Source organism: Lissotriton vulgaris, chromosome 1_1 (assembly GCF_964263255.1).
Source record: "Lissotriton vulgaris chromosome 1_1, aLisVul1.2, whole genome shotgun sequence".
Taxonomy (NCBI): domain Eukaryota; kingdom Metazoa; phylum Chordata; class Amphibia; order Caudata; family Salamandridae; genus Lissotriton; species Lissotriton vulgaris.
Genome location: NC_141685.1, coordinates 347,885,742 through 347,905,462, shown reverse-complemented (window position 1 = coordinate 347,905,462; position 19,721 = coordinate 347,885,742).

Below are 19,721 nucleotides of genomic sequence, written 5' to 3'. Positions count from 1 at the left end.
ATTGCCAGGTCTAGTACCACACGGGCGCGCGGGTGCGGGGTCCCAGGCTCGTCAGCCCGCTTAAACATTTCAAAAAGGGGGTGGGGTCGCACACCACTCACTCACCAGCGGGATCGCCCCTAAGGACTATGGTCAGTGTAGTTAAGTATTCCGCGATGTATCCATCTTCGCCATCCCTGGACACGTGTTTCGGAGTATTTACCCCTCATCAGCAGGGAATAGGCCATCTTCTTATCGTCTGGGGTTGCTGGTGGCTGCCAAATATTGCCAGGTCTAGTACCACACGGGCGCGCGGGTGCGGGGTCCCAGGCTCGTCAGCCCGCTTAAACATTTCAAAAAGGGGGTGGGGTCGCACACCACTCACTCACCAGCGGGATCGCCCCTAAGGACTATGGTCAGTGTAGTTAAGTATTCCGCGATGTATCCATCTTCGCCATCCCTGGACATGTGTTTCGGGGTATTTACCCCTCATCAGCAGGGAATAGGCCATCTTCTTATCTTCTGGGGTTGCTGGTGGCTGCCAAATATTGCCAGGTCTAGTACCACACGGGCGCGCGGGTGCGGGGTCCCAGGCTCGTCAGCCCGCTTAAACATTTCAAAAAGGGGGTGGGGTCGCACACCACTCACTCACCAGCGGGATCGCCCCTAAGGACTATGGTCAGTGTAGTTAAGTATTCCGCGATGTATCCATCTTCGCCATCCCTGGACACGTGTTTCGGGGTATTTACCCCTCATCAGCAGGGAATAGGCCATCTTCTTATCTTCTGGGGTTGCTGGTGGCTGCCAAATATTGCCAGGTCTAGTACCACACGGGCGCGCGGGTGCGGGGTCCCAGGCTCGTCAGCCCGCTTAAACATTTCAAAAAGGGGGTGGGGTCGCACACCACTCACTCACCAGCGGGATCGCCCCTAAGGACTATGGTCAGTGTAGTTAAGTATTCCGCGATGTATCCATCTTCGCCATCCCTGGACACGTGTTTCGGGGTATTTACCCCTCATCAGCAGGGAATAGGCCATCTTCTTATCTTCTGGGGTTGCTGGTGGCTGCCAAATATTGCCAGGTCTAGTACCACACGGGCGCGCGGGTGCGGGGTCCCAGGCTCGTCAGCCCGCTTAAACATTTCAAAAAGGGGGTGGGGTCGCACACCACTCACTCACCAGCGGGATCGCCCCTAAGGACTATGGTCAGTGTAGTTAAGTATTCCGTGATGTATCCATCTTCGCCATCCCTGGACACGTGTTTCGGGGTATTTACCCCTCATCAGCAGGGAATAGGCCATCTTCTTATCTTCTGGGGTTGCTGGTGGCTGCCAAATATTGCCAGGTCTAGTACCACACGGGCGCGCGGGTGCGGGGTCCCAGGCTCGTCAGCCCGCTTAAACATTTCAAAAAGGGGGTGGGGTCGCACACCACTCACTCACCAGCGGGATCGCCCCTAAGGACTATGGTCAGTGTAGTTAAGTATTCCGCGATGTATCCATCTTCGCCATCCCTGGACACGTGTTTCGGGGTATTTACCCCTCATCAGCAGGGAATAGGCCATCTTCTTATCTTCTGGGGTTGCTGGTGGCTGCCAAATATTGCCAGGTCTAGTACCACACGGGCGCGCGGGTGCGGGGTCCCAGGCTCGTCAGCCCGCTTAAACATTTCAAAAAGGGGGTGGGGTCGCACACCACTCACTCACCAGCGGGATTGCCCCTAAGGACTATGGTCAGTGTAGTTAAGTATTCCGCGATGTATCCATCTTCGCCATCCCTGGACACGTGTTTCGGGGTATTTACCCCTCATCAGCAGGGAATAGGCCGTCTTCTTATCTTCTGGGGTTGCTGGTGGATGCCAAATATTGCCAAGTCTAGTACCACACGGGCGCGCGGGTGCGGGGTCCCAGGCTCGTCAGCCCGCTTAAACATTTCAAAAAGGGGGTGGGGTCGCACACCACTCACTCACCAGCGGGATCGCCCCTAAGGACTATGGTCAGTGTAGTTAAGTATTCCGCGATGTATCCATCTTCGCCATCCCTGGACACGTGTTTCGGGGTATTTACCCCTCATCAGCAGGGAATAGGCCATCTTCTTATCTTCTGGGGTTGCTGCTGGCTGCCAAATATTGCCAGGTCTAGTACCACACGGGCGCGCGGGTGCGGGGTCCCAGGCTCGTCAGCCCGCTTAAACATTTCAAAAAGGGGGTGGGGTCGCACACCACTCACTCACCAGCGGGATCGCCCCTAAGGACTATGGTCAGTGTAGTTAAGTATTCCGCGATGTATCCATCTTCGCCATCCCTGGACACGTGTTTCGGGGTATTTACCCCTCATCAGCAGGGAATAGGCCATCTTCTTATCTTCTGGGGTTGCTGGTGGCTGCCAAATATTGCCAGGTCTAGTACCACACGGGCGCGCGGGTGCGGGGTCCCAGGCTCGTCAGCCCGCTTAAACATTTCAAAAAGGGGGTGGGGTCGCACACCACTCACTCACCAGCGGGATCGCCCCTAAGGACTATGGTCAGTGTAGTTAAGTATTCCGCGATGTATCCATCTTTGCCATCCCTGGACACGTGTTTCGGGGTATTTACCCCTCATCAGCAGGGAATAGGCCATCTTCTTATCTTCTGGGGTTGCTGGTGGCTGCCAAATATTGCCAGGTCTAGTACCACACGGGCGCGGGTGCGGGGTCCCAGGCTCGTCAGCCCGCTTAAACATTTTAAAAAGGGGGTGGGGTCGCACACCACTCACTCACCAGCGGGATTGCCCCTAAGGACTATGGTCAGTGTAGTTAAGTATTCCGCGATGTATCCATCTTCGCCATCCCTGGACACATGTTTCGGGGTATTTACCCCTCATCAGCAGGGAATAGGCCATCTTCTTATCTTCTGGGGTTGCTGGTGGCTGCCAAATATTGCCAGGTCTAGTACCACACGGGCGCGCGGGTGCGGGGTCCCAGGCTCGTCAGCCCGCTTAAACATTCGTCATCTTCGCCATCCCTGGACACGTGTTTCGGGGTATTTACCCCTCATCAGCAGGGATGGCGAAGAAAGATACATCGCGGAATACTAAACTACACTGACCATAGTCCTTAGGGGCGATCCCGCGGGTGAGTGAGTGGTGTGCGACCCCACCCCCTTTTGAAATGTTTAAAGCTCCCTCGAGCTGTCGGGCTGACGAGCCTGGGACCCCGCACCTGCGCGCCTGTGTGGTACTAGACCTGGCAATATTTGGCAGCCACCGGCAACCCCAGAAGATAAGAAGATGGCCTATTCCCTGCTGATGAGGGGTAAATACCCCGAAACACGTGTCCAGGGATGGCGAAGAAGGATACATCGCGGAATACTAAACTACACTGACCATAGTCCTTAGGGGCGATCCCGCTGGTGAGTGAGTGGTGTGCGACCCCACCCCCTTTTGAACTCCCAAACCTGAGATCACATATACACCTGTCCCCGCACAGTCAATAGCTCATAAGGAGCCCCAATTTGTAAACTAATCAATTAATCAATGGAAGATAAAAAAATTCTCAATCAAAGCACTAATGACCATCAATCCCTCCCGGATCACATCCCTACCTTTAGGAGTGACCCGCAAACTTGGGCCTCAAGCACAAACCAGACCGAGGAGGGACCTGCCTCCCGCGAATATTCAACTCTGAGTTCTATAGAGCCCTTAGAAGTTACCAAGGTGTTCTTCAACCAAATCCACCCCCTTAAGGACCATTCCACAGACCGAGAAACGTTGAAAGTATTGTCATATCCTGAATATACCTCGCAGGGGAATTGGGACATCCTCAACAGAGGAAACCTTCTGAAGCTTTGCGAAAACATTCCGGGATTGGAAAATATAAATACAACTGAAATTAAAACGGTGGCTTTTTCCGACCCAGGGCCAAGTGAAACAAATGAAACAACTGAGATAACTCTCTCCAACCTGATCATGGCGGACGCTCCGAGAGGATATAAAACGCAACTGGACAATTGGGGCATACAAATCAAGCCCTCACTTGCCACTAAATATCCAGAGATCCTGAAAAATGTACTCGACAGGGAGAACAAGATTTGAATGGTCAGAAATGGATGAACAGTAGACACTCAACTCTACCAGCTACTGGATCCATCTTACATGGCGCCATAGGTGGCCCAAAAACGATTGTGCGGAGCAACAGTCCACTTCGAATTACTAAGCGTGTAGAAGGAGGCACCCACTCCTGTTTGACTAAGGGGAGCAGTGCTAAAGATTGTTCCTGGATCCCACTGGCCTTAAACTCTAGCTCCTAATATTAGGCACTTACCAGGCAATCAGTCATCACGGCCAAAGATCAGCTACGCCTCAAACAACAGCCTGTCCACTATAGAAGTCGCTCTGATAGCAATCAAATCGCAGTGATACACAAAGTTTTGAAAAGTACAGCCGCAAGCACATTCCTTGCAGGAGCAGACATATTCTGTGCCCAAGAAACATGGGCTACTTCATCTACACCAACGCGGAATATTTCAAACCCGCAATAAAAGACAACATTTTCGGGAGACCATCTGGGGCATTTCAACATACGTCAGGCATGCGCTGAAAGTGCACTTCTCAGTAATAAAGAACCCATCAGAAATGATTTTGGCTGGAACTCTGAAAGTTTTGAACACAATAGATGGCCCAATATCAATACTCTTAATCAATGTCTATTTTAATCGCCATGGGCCGGGGTCGAAGGACAAACTTAATTGGTTATTAAACAAGATTGAAACTCTGCTATTGCAGTATGCAGGCATGGACTCCATCATTCTTGGTGACTTTAACATGCATGACATAGGGCTGAACGTACCTGAAAGCCACTGCAACGGGGGCACTGGAAGATTCAACGCCCTAACTGCGAAAATCCGTTACACCCTTCGCTGCATAGGGGCCACAAAGGGGGAAGAGCTATGCAGACTCATTGGAAGAATCAAAAGAGGGCCGCTTCAAGTCATAAGTTCGCCTCATGGAAATCAACGTGGAAAGGCTGGCAGACTGGTCCCAACGATAAGGGCCATACAGAGGAGTGGGGTACACTTGTCTAGAACTTAGCATCTCTGCTTCGGGGAGCATTACACACAGAATCAAACGCAAACCCTGCACATAAACTGGGACACCAACCAGCAATCAAGGAATGCTCCAAACATCTAAATTCCAAACACAGGGCCTATCAAGCAACCAGGTCCGAGTCTGCCAAAAAGGAACTAAAACTAGCGGCCAGGAGCCACTCATTACTGGTTTGGCAGGTAAAACATGAACTTCCAGAGGCAAAATGGCTGAAGATATTCAAGTTGCTTGCACCTAGTAAATCCAAAGAATTTGGTCAATATTTAAACAAGATAATCCACTGGACCTTCAATAGAGAGAACCCACTTGATGCAAGCACTTGGACAGCCCATGTGAAAACCCTTTACACCGACGACTCAAATGCAAATTCAACAGAATGAATAATAATCTTGGGAGGCAAGCTAGCAAAATGAGAACAAAACTTACGGAACCACTGGCCGTTTACACCCCCTCCCCCCAGAAAAACAGGCAATTCGAACCATCTTGAAAAAAATACGTCATAATGGAGCTCCCGGACCTGATGGCTTGCCTGGCTCCCTCTTTAGGGAGGACATCGACTTCTGGGCTGACAATTTGGCACAGCAGTATGCCGAGTGTTGGCTTTTGGAGGATGTCCCAGACTCCTGGAGGGGGTCACTGCTACACCCAATATGCAAAAAAAGGGTCAAACACGGACTCTAAGAATTATCGTATGATTACCTTATTGGACATCGAGGGCAAGGCTTATGCAAGCACTATTTTGACAGAACTAGCCGACTGGGTTAGCAAGGAAGATCTTCTCCCCTTTTATCATACTGGTTCCCGATCAGGAGGTTCCACCTTAGACAACATCATTGCCCTATCATACCTAGTAACCAAATGATGGCTCACAGCACTTAGCCGCTCTTTGCTTGTTTCATCGACTATACAGCAGCATTTGATAGGGTAGACCGCAACATCCTATGGAAGAAATTGGCACGTTGGAACATCTGCCCAAAGTTGTTACAAGCCATTAGATTGCTGTATTCCCAAACTTGGGTAAAAGTCAAACTCTCATTTGAATCCGCCACAGAAAAAATCAACATGGATCAAGGGCTAAAGCAGGGCTTTGTTCTTGCCCTGCGGCTCTTTAATTTATATACAGAGGATTTGGGCAGCGCTCTGTATGGAGCCGCTCTAGCGACTCCCAGGATTGGGCAAATCAAGATCCAGCTGATGCAATATGCTGGCGAACTTGTCCTTTTTGACCACACCACAATCGGCCTTCAAAAAGCCTTATCAGCACTCTCAGAGTACGACGTTAAAAATAAGCTGATTGTCAGCCAAACGAAATCCAAGATAGTGATCTTTGGACGCTATCCGAATTTTTTTTTTACAAAATGTAGTCTGGGCCTTTTAACATTAAAGAGCACACAATCGTACAACTACCTTGGGGTGTGGATCAGTGAAACTGGCAGCTTACAGGTTCGCCACCATAAGCACCAGCAGAAAGGGAAAATGGCTACCTACGCCATCTGCAAACTCCATGCCGTCTTAGAAAGTCCAACAACAACGGCCATCCAATGAGTCCTGAGGCAAAACTATTACCTTCCCTCAATTATGCGATACAGGCGTTCACAGGCAAATTGGTGCAGGACCTTGAAAAGATCCACTGCACAGCTTACAAAAAGTTATTTTGTCTACCAGCATGCACTAGGAATACTTTAATTTGCCTAGAATTCAAACTTAACCGAGAGTCTTTGGAAAAATTGGCGACTCTAGTGAAATACTTTTACCTAACAACTGTGGCACCAGAGAATTCGATGAAGACAGTTATAAACAAAATCTTTCAACAGCCTGGCAATCCATGGTCAACTGGGCTTGCGTCAGCCAAAGAACTTTTGAAACTAGCCACAGAGACTTGGGACACCAACATAATTGTATACCACCATTAAAACATCAATAAAAAAGCAAGTAAGAGCATTCTCTCACAAATTGGATATCGAAGATCTGACAGCTAGAGGCTTTCACGAGACCCCCCAAAGTTACACCCACACATCTCATGGCCTTAAATTACATTTTACACAGCCGGTTGGGAGGCAAGCCCTACATAGGATTCTTGCAGCCAGACTTCATCCGCTTCCCCTAAAAGATCTGTATCCTACGGTGAAAGTAAGACTGGCCATCACGGATACTATAAGCGAGAATCGCTGGCTCACATCCTACTATGCTTTCCTACCTTGTTGCGACCTTGCCGAATCCATCTAAGGCCCATTCTTCTTCAAATGGGCATGCGGACGGCAAATGAGGCTGTCAAACAATTATACTTGCTAGACACTGTGAAGCACATGGCCAACTTTGCCAAGTTTATCTACCATGCCCGCACAGCCCTCATGGATAGGGCAACTTTGGCTGTGCGTGGGAAATATCCGGATGAGGGGCCCACCCAGTCTGGCATTCATTGAAAGACTGCTCTGTTGTATCTAAATGACCGTTATCAATCCCATTGTATAAGGCAAAAATACCAATGGAGGATTTAGGAAGAAGAAGTGTATATATATTTATTCATTTTAATTATTTTACATTTTTTATATTAGTTTTGTATTAATTTTTACTAATCACACAAATAAAGAATCATTTGTTCATTCATTCATTCAGTCATTCACCAGCAGCAGCAGACACAGTAGTAAGTACAGTATTCACTTCAGTCTTGTGGCTGGAGGTTGTAGTAGTATTGGGAAGTAATTGAAGTTCTTTCCCCACCCCCGGCTGGGGAGAAATAGCTTTGGTGGTGCTCACTAGCTCGAGAGAAATTTCCTGTATGGTAGCAAGTAGAGTACGGAAACTACCAAGGACTACTGTTGAGAATCAGCCGAATGATGTAACTTGATGTGATCAATGGAGACAAACGATTGTCTTTCAAAGTAGGAAGCAGTGGTAAGATTACAGTTCTTTTACCATGAATGCAAAAGACTGGCACTGGTTCTCGGTATGATTGGCCAAACTCCTTTTTCACCACAACATTTTCCCATATGAGATCCCCAACTTGTGGAATCCAACCAGAAGGTTCTGGTTTCTCCTTAATTCTCGCAGAGACAGATGTCTTCAACTGTTCATTGGATTGGTTGTCACAGGTGTTTTGCAGATCCTGTAAGGCAGCACAACGATCATTTACGTCAAAGGGTGTGGCTGCTACCACAATGTCAGGACAGTCAAGGCCTGGAACACACATGTTGATACCAAAGATGACCTTGCATGGGGTCTGATCACCCAGATATCATTTAAGGAGATTGTTAAGTGCTTGCTATAACCCATACAGGTGGAGGATCCGACTACCCCCTGCGCCTAATACTCTAGCTGAGGACTGCTTTATGTCACGGTTCATCTTTTCCACAACAAAATTGCCCCCTGGCCGATATGGAGAAGAATAATGCACCACTATACCCAGGGAAGCCATGGTATCACAATACGATTTTGAAGTGAAAGCCGGGTCCTGGTCCGAGTCGAATGTAGTACATGCCCATGTTCTAATATAAACATGCATATCTTTAATAACAGTGCGAGCACCAGTCTATCGCTGTAGCCAAACTCAGAGGAACCTGGAGCAATAATCAACTTCAACTTCAACTAAAAGAAATTTAAATGCAGTATCTGAAATAAGAGGACCACAACGGTCCAAATAATGTAACTGAAAGGTTTGTTGGAAATCAACAGGTGTGTATGTGGTGGACAAGTGGAAGCTTTAATTTGTTCACAAATGTCACAACAAAGGACATCTTTTTTGGCCTCTTTATATAAGCCTGCCACCAACAAAGTTGCTGTAGCAACTAAATTGTAGCTGCCACACCTGCAATTGCAGAAGCAACACCTTCATGCGCAGCGATCACTAAAGCTAGTCTGTGGTCTTGGTTGGGAATCAAAGGATCACCAACATCTGAAATCATTACAAAAAGAATGCTATGTTCACTTAAGTGGTATACATATTTAAATGGAAATTCCTTAGGTAAAGGGGTGCTGTCTTTGTTAGCATTAACAGCAGCTAATGTCATTATCTAGCCTCCTTTTCGAACAAGTAGTCGCGGACACAGTAGTAGTTGCAACTGCAGATGTTGCCGCTTCATCAGCCAGAGAATTCCTTACAATGAGTGTTCCCACAAGCTAATGACTCAGTGTATGAATAACGTGAGTCAGTGGCAACCTATCTTTGAGGTCCACCACTTTAACCCAAAGCATTTTATGCTTGATTGTGCTGCCTTTAGAATCTTTGAATCCATTTGGCACCAATAATACAAATTATCACTAAAGGACTAGACAAAGTAATACGAATCACACACTATGGCCTAGATGTAGGTAATAGCAATTTACCGAATGGTAAATACCGAATTTTACAGATTCGGTATTCACTATTCGGTAATTGCTATGTAGGTAGAATATTCGGTAAAAATACCGAATCTGTAAGATTCGGTAATTACCGATTCTGTAATTACAGAATCGGTATTTGCCATTGATTCCTATGGGCCTTGAAGCCCATAGGAATAAATGGTAAATACCGATTCTGTAATTACAGAATCGGTAAAATTACCGATTTTGCAAGGGTGACAGGGTGTCACTTTGACACCCTGTTGCACCCCTGTTTCTGGCTTGTGTGCCATTTGACACACAGACATGCCCTTAGGGCATGTCTGTGTGCCACATGGCACAGGTGTACATGCACAGATGTGCATGTACACTGTAATTCGTTATTTACCATGGAATAGTATTCCATGGTAAATAACGATTCGGTAAGGGCCTGTGGCACTGATTACAGTGCCACCTACATCTTGATTTACAGAATCGGTATATTTACCGATTCGGTATTTTACAGATTCTGTATATTTACCGAATCGGTAAATATACCGATTCTGTAAATAAAATGCCCCCTACATCTCAAAAGCAAAATACCGGTCGGAAACGGCCGAAATCGGCCGTTTCCGACCGGTATTAAGGCTCCTACATCTGGCCCTATATGTGTGAGGAATTCAGGATCCATATGGTCTAGTTTAAGAAGTAAAGTTTTCAGTTTCGGCCAACTGCACAGTGCAAACCCCTTGTGGGCGCAATTTTCCATCCAACATTACACCAAGAACAGCGACACATGCCGTTAAATATTGGTGCCTGGTTCCCATAGCAGGCTGGGCTGAACCATCAGTATAAATAATGTATTTATACTGTTCAAGAGGTAAAACAGTACTGGCATGGGATAAACATCCTCATATTGTAGAAATTCTTGTGTCTGTAAAGACGGGTCAAAGACAAAGTCTACATCAACAGCTGGTAAGGATGTTGCTCATTGGATCCATATAGGATAGAAGGCTTTAGCATTAGGAATGCTAGCTTTTGTGACAGACTCTAAGGCTGGCACAGGAGTATCAACAATGATGCATTTCCCTTGTGCAACTGGCCTCTCTTTAAGAATAGCCATGAGCATTGCAGTCAGTATTTTTTCAGTGGATGTGAAACGTTTTTCCGCACTGGAATATAAATGCAATGTATGTGCAACCAGCACTGTTTCACCTTCATTAAAGGTGATACAGGTAAATCCAGTTACACCTGCTATGACACGTATGATCAACTTTGTGGTGTTTCAAAGGTTATGTAAATGACGTGTTGCAAGTAAGACAGATTTTAAGTATCTGAGTGTATCTATATGTTCTGATGTCCAACAGGAACTGGAGACATCAGGGTGTATTATTATTCATAAAGTGATTTAATACATTGTACATAATTAGGAATGTAAGTTCGGCCAAAATTAAGGAATCCTAATTAGGATTGCAATTTCTTTAAAGTGTTTGAGGGCTGCAGTTCTGCACATTTCTTTAAAAAGTGAGGGGCAAGACTCTTCCCCTCATGAGTAAGTTCATATCCCAAGAAAAGGACACTCAGAAATGCTTTATTACATTTCTTAAAGTTGAACTTGTAGCCAGTGTCAGCAAATCCCAATAGTATGTGATCTACTCTGGCTAAATGTGAGTTTAACTCATCGTCCATTAGGGACATATCATCTACATTGCGTCTGGGTCAATACGATATAGAATTGACACTATACGGGCAGAAAACAATGCTGTTCTTAGAATATTTCTCTAACAGGTACTTTAGCATCTTATTTGATAGGATATTTTGGTTGAACTTGCGGGCTACACCTTATGGATATTACATGACAAGGAGAGTCCTTAGCCCAGCCTACATGATTGTGATATAAAGCTGGGGTTTGTACAAGAGCCCGACCTGAAAAAGAAAGGCTCACCCATTAACACAGTTAAAATTGGTGCACATTGTGGCCTTATATGGTATGTGCAGTGTTATACAAGTCCAGTATAATAAATGAATCGGCATCCAAAATAAAATAAAACAACAGCCCATTCTGCTGCATAGGCTTGTTTAACCTCATCAGGCACAAGAGCAGAAAATGGAGGAATTATTGCATCCTCACCTTGTAGGGTTGTTTGGACAAACTGTGGGGGCCAATCGACTTCGGATAAAAGGATGTCATAGGACAATGCCAATTTCTCCCAGAATATTACTTTTATGGTGTGCTGTATGTCATCCTCAATTTGTATATCCAAATCATATAATATGTCTGGAGTGGCTCTGCGCCTATCTGTAAACAAGTTATCAGTAACTCTTGCTTCCAGTAACTCCTGGAGATTTCGGCACAATAGTGACTTCTGCCACACTGTTGAAGAGAGTCACTGCCCAACTCCTGCTCAGGAGGAGAGTTCTCAGTGTTTGTGGCATACTTTGCAGTTATAGCCATCATTTTTTTTCTTCTGAAATTGGAGTTTCATCTGAGGAGGTTTTTCCTCCTTATCTTCACGTCAGATCAGCATTGTGAGTCCCTCTTTGTTTTCACGTACTCTAGTCTGCCATCAGAACACCTTCCCCTCTCATAGTGCTTGTCAGTTGAGTCCTGAAAGGAACGAGGAGAACGAGTATCAGAAATCTGATACCTGTCTGGAGCCTTGATTCGTGTGTTATCACACAAATTATAGCCTCTCACAGAGAGCTCTGGGGGCAGAGAACCTCCTCAAGGTTTCTGGTTTTGTTCAGATTTGTCCCATGGTTTTTTAACAAACTCAGGGTTCTGCTTGGCTTCTTTGTCGGAACTAGGTTTGCCAAGTGGTGGTTTAGTAGGTTTAGTTCCCACATTATTGTGTCCTAATGAAGCATAGACATCTGCAATAATTATAGGAAGCTCACGTAAAGTTACAAGTGCAGAGTCTATGCACTCGGGGCAAAGTCTCCGCACTTGTGTTGGAATCTCCGCACCGCGGAGATTCCACCCCAAGTGCAGAGATTCTGCCACGAGTGCAGAGACTCTGACCCGAGTGCAGAGACTCCACACTCATAACTTTACGAGTCATAAGTCCCTTTGTGAATTGGGCCCTCAGTAGGTGGAAGCAAGGCCTAAGAGCTACTGAACAGGATCGGGGATAAAGATTTGCAACTTGGCTATTAGGGCTGATTCTCAGGTTACATAAATGATACAACGGGTGTAACAGAAGTGAGCTATGTCTCAACATACCCTAATGTTATAGGCTTGCATGTAAATTGCAGGACTGTCTGTCAGGTTACATAAGTGATACGGCTGGTGCAAATGAAAGATGATCGGTTTCTCATGATATATTGGTATTAAAGGTTTGCGCATAGATTGCAGGGTTGTATCTAAGGTTACATAGATGACAGAGGGTACAAATGAGAGATGAGCTCAGCAGCGTTCCATAAGGGTGGAGGAGCAAAGATTCTCCACCTTTTTTTCCGTGACATAAAGAGTATCTGTCAGGATGAGGGAATGTCAGCCTGACAGACACTCTTTATGTTCCGGTCAGGTAGCCAGGTGCTATAAATGCGCTAAATGTTCAGATGCATGGCTGCCTGAGCTGAACTTTGCCGGGCTGATGATGTCACAGCTGTAGCCTGGCAAAGCACTTGGAGGAACTCCCCCTCATGATGAGGATAGTGTAACTGATAGCCTTGGACCTGGGTACTTCAGTTTGATGCCCTTGGGGCCAGGGGCCAAGTGTCTATCTTTGACACCTCATCACAGAGTGGAGTTGGGTCAGCAAGTCTCACTGAACACATCCCACTCTGTGACAAGGTAGGGACTGCCACCTCCAATAAGAAGAGATGACAGTCACAACCATACTGGAATCTCTGAGGCTTCCCTCCAGAGACACTGCAGAAGGCAAGTGTTATGTTTTTATTTAGTGTTTGGTGCGTGTGTGTGTATGTATGAGTGTATGTGTGTATGGGAGTGTGTAATGTTAATGGGTGTGTGTGCATGTGAATGAATGCGTGTGAGTGAATGTGCATGTGTGCATGCGTGGTCCGCCCCGTAAGCCCCTATGTTCTAATTACTGCCCACCATTGGATGAGCTGTGTTTTAGGTTGTACTGAAATATAAGGATTGTGCTCTAAACTGTAGGGCAGTCTCTCAGCTTACATAAGAGGTATAGTGGGTGCAAATGAAACAGCAATCCTATCCCTTGTGGTGAACAGGTGATGCAGGGATTTGACTGCAGACTGCAGACTGCTATTCTAATTAGTGTGCGGGTGTCAGTACATTACTCATGCACGGAAGATTTTAGACCGCTCCCGGTCCGCTTCCCACTCTGTCCGCTCCCGGCCTGCTCCCCACTCTATCCGCTCCCGGTCCGCTCCCCACTCTGTCCGTTCCCGGTCCGCTCACTCTGTCCGCTCCCGGTCCACTCCCCACTCTGTCCGCTCCTATGTACGATTGATTTGTGCTGATTAGTTCTATGAAATATGTCCTGGAGCTGCAGCCTTCCTGTTTGCGGTGAGATGTTCCTCAATAGGCTGGTGTCGTGGGACAAGGGGGAGGGTCTGAGTACCATGGTCCTGCGCAACTACTGATATGTGACAGATGGGGTTGTTGAGTCCTAAGCTAACTGCGCAGCGCAGGTGGCAGGGCGCGCAATTAAGGACTCAGGACACGCTGTTAGACTCCGCGTGGTCCGGACTAATTCCGTGGCCCCGCCTCTCTTTATTTAAAGCCTACGCGACCGTGACGTATCACGGCAGCGCTAATGCACTGCTGCCTACTTGACAACTCTCCCGCACGCATGCGGCTTCTAGAACATTACATCCCTTTCAACCTTTATTAATAAAGTAAACATTCAGAAATCAACACAGGCAACCAGCCCACGGTAAAAGTCTTGGCAGTTCAAAACAGTTATCAACGATACCAGGCATGGTTAGAACAAAACCAAAATGGCCGGCAGGCCTGTTACCAGTTGTGTCGCCGATACCGCTCCCTCAGCCTACGGCGAAGTCGGCCAGTTGCGATGAAGGTGCGGGGTTTCTTCTCAGTCCATAACCCGCAGCCTCTCCCCTGAACAGGGCTCTTCGTGGAATGCTCGATGGGGCCGAGACCGGTGATGAACTACTTCCTGGGGTCCAAAGGCTGTCGTTGTCCGCAGCCCCCGGACTCCGAGGGCTTGCTTCTGCTCTCTCTCCCGAGCCTCTTGGCGCCGCCGCCGATGTCGGAGTGTCTGAGGCGGAAGGATTCGGGCCTGGGGGGTCTTGTTCCTGGTCTGGGCGACCTCCGGCAGGGGCTGTTGCTCGCTTGAAGAATGAGACGTTCCTGGTGACACTTTCTCCGTTTCTCTGGGCGGTTACCATCGTGCCCGACCGACGTGTGACAGTCCAGGGATGGGGCTCAAAGGGGAGCCGGAACTTGCTTCCCGGGAATCGGTCGCGCACATGGACCCAGTCTCGCTCCTCAATTGGGGAGTTTCTGCTCCTGCGCCGGAAGCTGGCATATTCATTTGAGCGCCTCCGGTTGACTTGGGTTACCTGTGGGTTCGCTCTCGTGGGAGTCCAGGTGTGGTGGTGAGGTATAGTATCACGGACTATGCGGCCCATGGTGGAGGGTCCTGGGGCCGCGGTAGTAGTGCGGTGAGGCGTAAGTCAATATTCTCGTAGGAATGTGTACATGGCCCTCTCGACCAGGGTCCCCTCTGCTTGGGCAATTCGTATCACTTTATTCAGTGTCCTCATAAATCGCTCCACTTCTCCGTTGGCCTGGGGCCATCTGGGGGTGATTTTCCTGTGGTGGATTCCCCATTCGTGGAGATAATCCGCAAGGTCCTGGCTTTGAAATGGGGGCCCGTTGTCCGTCTTCATTTGTTCGAAGATTCCGTGTGTGGCGATTACTTTTCTAGCTTGGTGATTACTTCCTTAGCGGTCAGCGACGATATGATCTCTACTTCAGGGTATCTGGTAAGGTCGTCGATGACGACGAGCATGTGGCGGCCGTCTGGAAGGTGGCCAAAATCGACACTCACTCGCTCCCAGGGTTTCGTCGGTTCGTCTTCGGTGATGATTGGTGGCGGGGTATCCGATGGGCCTGCCGCCTGGCACCAGTGGCCTGCTTTCACCCACTGCTCGACCTTCTCATCCATCCCAGGGAACCAGACTTTCGCCCGGAGCCTGCTCTTTGTTTTCACGATCCCTTGGTGGCCCCGGTGGGCGAGTTCGACGGCTTGTTGTGACAGACTTGCTGGCATGACGATTCTGGGTCCCCGGAGGAGACATCCCTGTGTGTCCACTGATAGTTCGTCTTTCACTCGGAGGATTGCCTCGAGGACTCCTCGTGCCTCCGGAGTTCGTTGACTTAGGGAATTGACTAATGACCTCCAGTCGCTGCTTCTAGTTGCGTCAATAGCCAGTTGGAGGGGCTCGTCGCTGCGGGTCGCTTCTACGATCTGATCGAGGCTGATTGGCAGGGGCCTGGAGCGCTCCAGAATGTTCCGGACGTACTCTTCCATGTCCTCGGCGACTTCTCTTTCTTGTGTGGTGGCCGCCCGAGGATGCCGGGATAAATAGTCCGCTGGGTTGTTCACTCCGGGCTTGAAGTCAACCCTGTAGTCGTACTCCTGGAGCTGCAAGATCCATTTTTCGATCCTCGGGGGAGGCTTAGACACCAAGCCTCTGAACAGGGGAATCAGGGGTTTATGGTCTGTAAATACGGTAAAGGGGTGACCGTATACATACACATGAAAGTGCCGGCATGCCCAATGTATCGCGATGGCCTCTCTTTCAATTTGTGAGTACCTCTGTTCTGTCTCCGTGAGGGAGCAGCTCGCGTAGGCTATGGGCACCCAGTCTTCTCCGTTTCGACTCTGGGTCAGTACAGCTCCAAGCCCGTGGGGGCTGGCGTCCACTGCGATGTTCGTTGACTTTGTGGGGTCGAAATAGGATAGGGTGGTGTCTGCGGACAGGGCGTCTTTGGTGTTCTGGAACGCCAATTCTTGTTCCTCTCCCCAGTGCCATGGAGTGGTGGTCTTCGTGAGTTCTCTTAGCGGTCTGGTGATGTTGGAGAGGTCGGGGATGAACCTCCCGCAGAAATTCACCATCCCCAGAAAGCTTCGTACCTCCGACACGTTGGTGGGGGCCGGTGCGGCCTGTACGTCCTTCACTTTTTCGGGGTCTGGGGCTACTCCTTTGTCGGAGAAGGTGTACCCGAAGAAACTGATGGTGTTCCTCAAGAACTGGCATTTCTCACGATGGAGGGTGAGGCCTGAGTCTCGGATCCTCTGTAGCACGCTCCTGAGTCTCCGGTGGTGCTCCTCGATGGTGTCGGCGTAGATCAACAGATCGTCGCTGACGTTGAGGACTCCGGTTATTCCGCTCAGCACTTCTTGTATGGTATTTTGAAACACTTCTGCCGCACTTGAGATCCCAAAGTTGAGTCGTCGGTACCGTCTCAGCCCGACGTGAGTGGAGAACGTCGTGATATACCTGGAGTCGGGTGTAGGGGCAGTTGGTGATAGCCCGACCTTAAGTCAACTTTGGAAAACCATTTCGCCCCGTTTAACTCTCCTAGTATATCGTCTATTGTGGGCGTTAGGTGTCTCTCTCGTTTGACGGCGGCGTTGGGTAAACGCATGTCTACGCAGATGCGTACTTGGCCTGGTTGCTTGGGTTTTCGCGTCACTATGATCGGCGACACCCAGGGGGTGGGGCCACTGACCTTCTCGATGATTCCTTGCTTTTCGAGGCTCTCTAGTTCCTGTTCCACTTTCTTTCGGAGGTGGAAGGCAATCCTTCGATGGCGCAGGGCTACTGGCTGTATAGATTGATCAATATGTAGGGATACCTCCTTCCCTCAGAGGCACCCGATGCCTTGGAAAACGTCGTCGAATTCTTCGATGATAGTTTCAAGTTCCTCCTCTAGGACTGCCATGGCGAAAGATATAAGGTGGAGCTCTTCCGCTGTTTGACCACTCAGCAACATTCCGCTGCCTTCCTTGGTGACGTAAATCGTGGATGGCGCTTTTTTGTCCTGGTGATAGATATCTGATTGGAAGCATCCTATCACTGGGATGGGGTCCTTTTGGCCATATGCGAAGACCCTGATTTTCGCGGGTTGTTGGCTGGGTTTTTCCCGCAGTTGCGCGTAGACATTGGCGGCCATGAGTTCGATTGATGCACCGGTGTCGATAGTCGCTCGCACTTCTTGGTTCTGGATGTTTACCCTGCACTTAGGTAGCCGTCGGTTCTTCTTATGTGGTTGGCTGATAGCGAGTACGTAGTGTACTGGGTAACTGGTACTGTCGTCGTCCATATCCTCGCTCTCAGGCCTTTCTTGCACTGTGTGGGCAGTCTCTGATTTGAGCTTGGACGATCTGCATACCGAGGCAAAATGGTTCATGCGCCCGCATGACCCGCATTTCTTTCCACGGGCCGGGCAATCTTGCGCTCTATGCGGCAAGCCACCGCAGTATCCACAGTCTTTCTGGCGGTCTTGAGGCCTACCTCTCCCTGCGGGGCGTTGTTTGGGCCGCACTACGTTGACATGTTCAGCCACGTGCACTTGTTCAGTCTTCGCGGGTCTGTGCAGGGTCGCCTCCATGTGGGACGCCCTCGCTTGGGATAGTTCTTTTGAGCGCCCCAGTTTGAGGATGTCTACCAGTGGTTTGCCGTCCTCTTGGAGGATTTTCACCCTCAATACAGAGGAGTAGCATCCCTGAATGATTTGTCCACGGATTTCCTCTTGCTCATCACGGAATCCGCACGTGCTCGCCAGCTCTTTGAGACCGCCGTGGAATGCGTCGAGTGACTCCTCCGCTTCTTGACGTGCTTGTCGAAATATGAACCGTTCATAATCTTTGCTCTGCATCGGCTCAAAGTGGGCATTAGCGCATTGAGGAGGGTGACGTATGTGTGAGGGGTGGCCTCCGTCAGTGTCTTGTATATACGATGGATATCCTTCCCACCGAGATGAAGGAGCAATGCTCTGCGCCTTTCCCTGGCCGTGCCGGCACCCTCAAAGTAGAAATGCAGCCTCTCAAACTAGTCCTTCCAACGCGGGGCCAGAGCTGCTGGCGCACCATCGACCGAAAAAGGTTCGATGGGCGGAATGGACGTCATGGTGGGCGGAGGCGATGATCCACACGCCGGTAGGATGCAGGATGTAGGGCCGCCGGTCCGGGGATGAACGCCAACCGGGCGAGGCCAGGGAAGCGGCACCTCCTGAGTTCTTCAGACCCTCATCGCCATTGTTGAGTCCTAAGCTAACTGCGCAGCGCAGGTGGCAGGGCGCGCAATTAAGGACTCAGGACACGCTGTTAGACTCTGCGTGGTCCGGACTAATTCCGTGGCCCCGCCTCTCTTTATTTAAAGCCTACGCGACCGTGATGTATCACGGCCGCGCTAACGCACTGCTGCGTACGTGACAACTCTACCGCACGCATGCGGCTTCTAGAACATTACAGGGTCTTCCTTCACTGGCAGTGGGCATGCCTGACAGAACTGCACGGTGACCCTCACAGTCATGATTGCGGCAGGTACCATGAGACACATGTACTTCAGCTGGCCTTTAAAAATGCTTCCCTCAGCAATAGAGATCAGTGCTCTAGGGGTTTACAGGCTTGTTAAAGGACTTTTGCCTATTAGAAGTAGCACAGCTATCTTTCTGGGCGCACTGCAAGCCCATGAACGAAGTAGTAGTGATATTATTGGCTGTAAAAAAAGTGACCTGTTGCTGCTGTTCGACTCAGCAGTACACAGCAGAGCTATCCCCCACTGAATCTGAAGCCAAGAGAATGTTTATTCGGCGGTGTGTGTGTGGGTGCACTGTATAATTTGCCTCACTTGTTCGCAAATATATAAGATGCTTTACTGCACACAAGTCACTAAGCAAAAGAGTTAATTCCCGGAACACTTGACTTGTCATGCGCTAAACAGCAGAGCTATATTGCTCTTTATTTATTTATTTATTTATTTATAGAGTTTTGTATAGCGCGGACAAGACCCGTGGGTATCAGAGCGCTTAACAGGTAAAGAATGACATATAACATTATCATAGTAGTAAAAACAACAAAATAGATATGAGGTAGAGGCAGTATAGTGTATGGACGTAATTAGATATATAAATTCCTAATGTTAAACATATATACATTATAATATCATTAATAACAACAAAAATAGATATGAGGTAGAAGGCAATAAAATGTGTGGGCGTGATTAGATATATAAATTCCTAATGTATGTGCAATTGGCCTTAGATGGCTAGTAAGGCTTGGCTAGTGTCATGGTATCAAACCAAGCTCGGTGAGGTAGGGTTATATGGCATTCCAGTGCATATAAAGAATAATAAGGATGAATACATAGAGTGAGGTAGTGGTTATATAGTTTTGTCTGAGA